A 7,956-nucleotide genomic window follows, 5' to 3' on the forward strand; every position below is an offset into this window, starting at 1 on the left:
ATCTAATGTAGCAGCGGATGCCCTGAGTAGAAAGGTGTGTGCTCTATCCTTGTCTACGGTAGGTGTATCTAATTTGATTGAGGATTGTTGTATTTCTGGGTATATATTTGAGACAGATAGAAGGAGGATGAGAGTATATGCAATCAGTGCTGAGCCAGAATTGCTAATTTGTATCAAAGAAGCGCAAAAATCCGATCAGAATGTATAGAAATCAATTGAAATGATCCGATCAGGACATCAGTCTGAGTACAAGGTTAGTGACGATGATATCTTGTATGTGAATAATCGAATAGTTGTTCCCAATATTGCAGACTTGAGACAGAATATTTTGAAAGAAGCCCATTGTAGTCGCTTCAGTGTTCGCCCTGGAGGCAGAAAGATGTACAACGACTTTGAAGAATCAGTACTGGTGGAAACAAATGAAGTCTGACGTGACTGAATTTGTATCCAAATGTTTGAATTGCCAACAGGTGAAGGCTGAAAGAAAGAAACCAGGTGGCCTATTACAGAGTTTATCGATTCTTGAATGGAAATGGGACCACATTTCCATGGATTTTGTGACGAAATTGCCACGATCATCTCGAGGATGCGATGCTGTTTGGGTGATCATCGAAATATTGACAAAATCTGCATGATTTATTCCTTACCGAATGACTTATCGTCATGATCAAATGGCAGATCTCTATATTCGAGAAGTGGTAAGACTACACGGTGTGCCAAAGTCAATAGTTTCTGACCGAGATCCGAGATTCACTTCGCACTTTTGGCATAGCCTAAAGGAAGCTCTAGGTACGCGCTTACATTTAAGTACTGCTTACCATCCTCAAACTGACGATCAATCTGAACGAACTATTCAGACGCTTGAGGATATGTTGAGAGCTGTAGTACTTGATTTTGGTACTACATGGCAAGATTCTATACCACTCGTGGAATTTTCTTATAACAATAGTTATCAGACGAGTATCGAGATGGCTCCATTTGAAGCGTTATATGGGAAGAAGTGCCGATCGCCACTGTATTGGGATGATGTTTTTGAGGTACCTAAATTAGGTCCAGATTTGATCAGACTGATGACTGAGAAAGTGAAGCTTATACAACAAAGAATGAGAACAGCGCAGCACAGCACAGACAAACCAGATATGCGAATGTACGACGACTGCCATTATCTTTTGATCAGGGAGATAGATTGTTTCTGAAGAATTCACCGTTCAGGGGCACAATCCGATTTGGCAAACGAGGAAAGTTATCTCCGCGATATATTGGGCCGTACGAGATTCTCGAGAAGATAGGCAATCTAGCTTATTGACTCGCTCTTCCTATGTCTTTATCTGGAATACATGATGTCTTTCATGTATCGATGTTAAGGAAGTATATATCTGATGCATCTCATGAGATTCGATCTGATGAAGCTGAGTTGGATGGCACTCTTAGCTACTTCGAGCAACCTATTCAGATTCTCGATAGGAAGACAAAGCAACTCCGGACGAAGACCATTCCATTGGTGAAGATTCAATGGACACGGAGTTAAAGAAGCGACGTGAGAAGTTAAAGATGACATGAGACAGAGATTTTCTTATCTATTCCACTGATGTGAGCTCTTATTCAGTTTTCTATTATTCTTTATTCTTATGAGTATACAGACTGCATATCTATACTTCTTATGAATTCGAGCACGAACTCATGTCTTAGTGGGGGAAAAATGTAAGGCCCGGGATTATTTTATTTAATCCAGGATTATTTAATATAATCCGAGATAATTTAATTTTAATCCGAGTATATTTAATTTGGGAATATTTAAAGTTTTGATTTAAATTCTAATATTCTTAAATTAATTAGGATTGAAATTGAATTAAAATAAGGGTCGAGGACCAAATTGCAAATATTGAAGAATTGAGGGGCTAAATTGCGAATTGGCTTGAAGTTATCGGATTATTATTTGCTTCATCAGCATGCATACGTGTGATATGCATATACTTTCAGAAAATTGAAAAGAAGCCGAGATCTTCTTCCATTTTCTTTGAAACGTTGATTTTCAAATTGTCGTAACTTTTGATCCGATTGTACGATTTCAATTTCGAGAAGTGTTTTGGAATCCTTTTGACGAGGGCTTCGATCTCGTGTAATTTTTGTGTTGTTTTATATGGATTTCAAAATCAGTAGTTGACAGGTATCAGATTCTGAGTTCTTGATCATGTTTATCGACGTATATGCAATTCTATATTCGAAACCGGATCAAAGAGTTTATCCTATTTGTTCTTAATCTTGAATTCAGTTATGATTCGAAGTTTATAGCTGATGTTAGGTTGATTTGGATGATGATTTATTGAGTTAGATGCACGTATGAATGGTTTTGAAGATAAAATTGATGTCGTATTTTGTCGATTACCGATTTTCAATCGCTACGCCGTCGAATCGTGTTTTGAAGCTGTTTTGATAGCCTATGTTTGAGCTGAAGTCTTTATCTAGTTGTTATAAATGTTATAGCATTTTTATTCTTCAGTTTCAGTTGAGTTGGAAGGCTAACGATACAAGACGCCGAGTTGAATCGAATAAGAAAAAGTTGAGGTTTGAAATGAGATTGATTGACGATATATTGATGGTTTTGATTCATTTCTGATATAATAAGCTTGAATGAAGTTTGATATGAGTATTTTGATTGTAATATTTCAGATTGAAGAATTCAGAACCAAGATATTCGAAGGTATAATGACGACATCGCGAGTTAGGGACTTTGAAACTCAAGAACGACTATTCTTGAGTTGGCCCGCAAAAACCACATACTTGATATGTTTTGATTTATGTTTGATGTTTTTGATCCATCTCAGGTAGTGGATCTTTGAGTTTGAGTCGATATGATAGTATATTGAATTGATTCTATGCCAAGGTTGCGGTTAACCTTATTTTCTAGCCTGGATGGCTACGATAGATGGATATCCATGTCAAGATCGGTTACGAATCTTGATGGCAGTGACGTTTTATGAATCAATTCTTAATCGATATATGCATTATTTACTCTATTTTGAGTCGAGTATGAATAGAGTTGATATGATTTTGTTAACGCTTTATATATATGTCGATTATACTGAGAATGATTTCTCACCGGAGTTTATCCGGCTGTTGTCTTGTTTTGTATGTGTGCATGACAACAGATGGGGCAGAAGCTAGTCATCGACGTCATTGACAGCTGGGAGAGAGTCTAGCACGTGAGACTCGGGTTGTAGATGTACTTAGAAGTTTGGCAAGCATGATAGAATAATTTAGCATGATATGTTGGTAGAACTTTTGAACAAGTTGTGTAATATCATGCTTTTAATTAGTTTGTGATCTAGAAGTGGTTGTAAAAGCTAGTATATTATGCTTGAACTTGGTTATATGTATATGTTCATGTTCTCAGCTTTTATAACAGGTTTGAAATTGACTTATAGTGAAGATCTTGCCATGGTATCAGGTTTTGACAGCAAGAGGAAGCTGCTGTGTTTTTCTGGAAATGAAGCCCGCTCGATCGGCAGGATTTGACCGATCGAGCGAAGCTTGTTTTTCTTAAATAGAAACTTGATTTTTCTTGCTCGCTCGATCGGCAGGATTTGATCGATCGAGCAAGATCAAAATATGCTCAGACCCGAGAAGAGAGATTTTCTTCTCGCTCGATCGGTAGGATTTAACCGATCGAGCGAGGTACAGGATTTAAAAAAAAATTATTTGGTTTGAGTATTCTTTTAAATACATGATTAATTGTGTATTAATTGTTAATTACCCTAAGATGAGATTATCAACCCAAGGTCCCCACAGAAATGATAATCAGCATGACAGAGTAGACTTGATATATGTTTTTTGCCAAGCATATAACAATATAGGAAAAAGAAACAAGTCGTCACAAAAGCTGAATTTTACTGTATGAGATTTTCAATACAGTTAATGAGTTCATTGAAAGATATAGTCCTTCCAGAATTTATAGAGAGAACAGATGTGATCTATGTGTCTACTCTAAAGAATCAGTTAGATTCTTCCGATGTACTTTAGTCAGCAGAAGTAGAATTTGATAAGAGCCTGAGTTACTTCAAGCATCTGAAATAGATACTGAATCTGAAAGAGAAATAGCTCAGAGATAAATCAAATTTCGGTCAGCTAACTAAGGACAATAGAATAGACGCAAACGTTAAGGAAGAATTTGCAGAGGTAGATTCAGATGAGAGATTAGAGATTCAGAGTTGTATGATTGAAGTAAGAATTACTTCAGCTAAAAATTTACCTGTGAACTTCAATCAGGTGAGGTTAATAAGATTCGAACTGATCAGAATGATCAATACATATTTTGATCACAATGAAAAGCAGCTTAGATGTAAGATAGCTTGGTGATTACAAAATGATTGAAGAAATGATCAGAATCGATCAGAATAAAGAATACGAAAAGATATCAGAAAAGGGTATCCAGAACTTACAGAATTGAAGTAAGTACTATTTCAGTCAGCTTTACACTGACGAGATTTATTAGTAAGAGTGAATGCGATTTCGAGGACAAAATCATTCCTTAGAGGGGACGAATTGTAAGGCTTTGAAAATATTAAGTTATGAATTACGGAATTTGAGATTTAAATTCCGAATATTGAAAAATATCAATTGGATAATTTATGGAAATTAGAGATTTAATTTTCGAGTTGAGAATATTTAATTTGAGAATTTAAAGATTTTGAGATTTAAATTCCGGGATTCTTAAAAAAGATTAAAGATTTGAATTGAATATTTTGGAATTTAAGATTTAAATTCCGAGTTTCGTGAATTAAAAAGGATTTTATGAGAAGGTGAAACTCGAGAAAGGACTGTTTTGCAAATATCAAAGTTTCAAGGGCTAGAATGCAATTTATCTTTATAATTTTAATCCGAGAATATTTAATTTAAAAATTTTTTAGTTTAGATTTAAATTCTAATATTCTTAAATTATTTAGGATTGAAATTGAATTAAAAAGATTGGCCGAGGGCTGATTTGCAATTACTGAAGAATTCAGGTATTAAATTACAAATAGGCTTATATATATCTTTTTGACTCTCTTTTCCACTACATTCACGTGAGTTAGAACCAGCAAAGCAATATATTTCATAAACCCCATTCACGCCTTTTTCAAGCTTTTCAAACTCCGATTTTTCGACGTCCGTCCGTCAGAATTCAGATTTGAACATATATTCGCGATCACCTGTTCGAGAGCTTCGTTTTGGTGTAAGTTTTCTTAAGTTTTATAATACTTTGAATTTTTATGTGAAGATGGGATTCAAGTATTATTGGTTATATATGTTCTTGAGCTAGTGCTGATTATGTATTCGAATACGGATCGGAAAAAGAACGTCGGTTAGATTTATTATGAATTTTTAAAGAGTTTTCGAAAATCCTAATTTCTGAATTGTTGATTTTGGATGTGTATGATGTGATATGAGATAGATATGAATTGGATATAAATTTATTTGAATGATAGAGTTGATCGAAATGAGTTACGGTTGCCGAATTTTAACCGTTGTGCCGTCGAGTCAAGAATTGGCAAGTGTTTGAGTCTAGATTGATTGAGCTGGATATTGCTTGAGTTTTTGCTGATATTCTTGGATATATATGTTGTGTTTTCAGATTGAAAACAGGGGACTTCAAGTTAAGAAGACCAACTTCAAAACCAATTGACGACAGAACAAGGGTTGTGACTTGTTAGCCTTAAAGATTGAGAAGAATGTGAATAGATTTTGATTGAGGAGTTTTTTGTGTTGATTGTCCAGATTTGGAGCATCTCAACCACGACTGAACGATTGAAAAGTATAAGACGACATCGAGAGTCAGGGGTTTGAAACTCAAGAATGAAGCTTCTTGAGTTGGCCCGATAAACCACATACTTGTTACTCTTTATTCTTGATTTAGAATTTGATGTTGTCGATCCATCTCAGGTAGTGGATTTTTATTTGAGTTATATATGATATGAAAAAAATTGAATTGATTCTTTTACCAAGGTCAGAGATGATCTTATTTTCGAGTCAGATCTGACTACGATAGATGGATATCCATGTCAAGATCGTATACGAATCTTGATGGCATTGATTTATTATGATTCAATTCTTCTTTAAAGCGCGCTATATAAATCTATTGATTTGAAGTATTGATTCGAAGCTTTGATTTGAAGTATTTAGAGTTGAATTGATATAAATTGTTATGTATATGTCTTTTATACTGGGAATTATATTCTTACCGGATATTTCCGGCTGTTGTCTTGTTTTTATGTGTGCATGACAACAGGTGGGGCAGGAGCTGACCAGAACTGATATGGGTTGCTAGAGAGAGAGAGACATAGACGTGGGACTCGGGTTGTTGTAGCAGAATCGTTGTACTTTTGATATTGACAAACATGTTAGAAAAAAATGTTGTATTGAGATTAAAGTACATGTTGAATCTTAGGTAGTCTAGCTTTGTTTGATATCTTTTGGACTACTTGATGTTGTAGAGATGCTTGTTATGTTGTATAATATTTAGTTCATGGTTATATGCTAATTCAGACTTGATTTTATGCTTGGACTTGTATATATTTTACAGCAACATCAAGAGATGAACTGTAGAGTTTCGAGCAGGTGCTGGCTCGCTCGATCATCAGAGTTGCATCGATTTAGCGTGCCCATTTTTTATCAAAACAGTGAGTTGCCATTTTTTGCTCGCTCGATCGGCGATGTTCAGCCGATCGAGCGAGATTTGCTCGGTTTTAAAAAAAATTAGTTGTTTGAATAATCTTGTATGTTTTATTTAAGCTTCTAATTATTGCCCTAGTTTGAGATTAGCAACTCGAGGCCCCACATTGGTCAAGGTATCTTTGGACCAATTATATGCCCATTTAGCAATTACAATTTACAAGTATGGTTCATTGTATTAACTAGCTATAGCTATAACGCACACACGATGCACATGCACGAAATTAGAATTTCATGTTATGTGGACTAAAATAAATATCACAATTATTCCATATAAAATATATTGTATCAAATATGTTGTAGTAGCCCGGTTCTATTTTACAAGATTAAGTGATTTTAAACATGTTAGAAAATGACATATAATTTTAAAAGTGTCAAAACATTTTTAAGGAGTCCTTATTTGGTGAAAATAAGTGAAAAATCAGATCCGGAACGTCCGAAAATGGTAGGGTAGTTCCCGGGGGTCCAAAAATGAGTTCAGAAGGACCAAAACAGTTCGGAGCACCCGGACCACTTTGGGCCCTCCGAACTCAGTGCAGAACATGTGTCAAAAGTGGCTCGGACAAGTGGCAGTTCGGACCCTCCGAACTCCCGCCAGATTGAGGTGTCAAAAATGCACTCTACACGTGGAAATCATGCCCGGTTCGGAGCCTCCAAACCCAATTCGGATGTCCGAACCCAAGCCTATAAAAAGGGGTCCGAGGCTCTCATTTGGAATGTGAAATTTCCTCTCCTCTCCCGGTAATGTCTCTATTTTAAGGGCTTTGGGACTCTTTCTTTAAGAGTTGGAGTAGGAAATAGTATTTTTTTTATAGCGGACAGTGTCCGCAGTAGCAGCCAGGCGGCGGAGCTCTGGCGAGGCGTCTAGGGGTCGTAGCTAGGCTGTGCCCAGGCTCTGGGGCATGCGTCATCAGCGGGCTGACGACGGACGAAGGTATGGCTTTGGTTCCCTATAGTAAATAGGGAGTAGGCTATAGTTTAATTAAGGCTTTTAGAGCCTAGTAGGTGATGTTTGGCATGCTAGGTAATGCATGGTTATTTTTGTTGTAGTATTGCATGGTAGGCTTGGACTTAGATGGGAGCTTCTAGGATCTGCCTTAGAAAGGTACGAAAGTATTATTCAAGATATCCAGATTGAGTATGCATGTATTATGTGTTTGCATGGAGTATGTGATTGCATGTTTTATATGCCTTTACAGCATGTCATGACTGTATGTTGGTCACCTTTATGGTTGGACACATGTACTA

Source organism: Henckelia pumila, unplaced genomic scaffold, assembly GCF_033568475.1.
Source record: "Henckelia pumila isolate YLH828 unplaced genomic scaffold, ASM3356847v2 CTG_461:::fragment_3, whole genome shotgun sequence".
NCBI classification, from domain to species: domain Eukaryota; kingdom Viridiplantae; phylum Streptophyta; class Magnoliopsida; order Lamiales; family Gesneriaceae; genus Henckelia; species Henckelia pumila.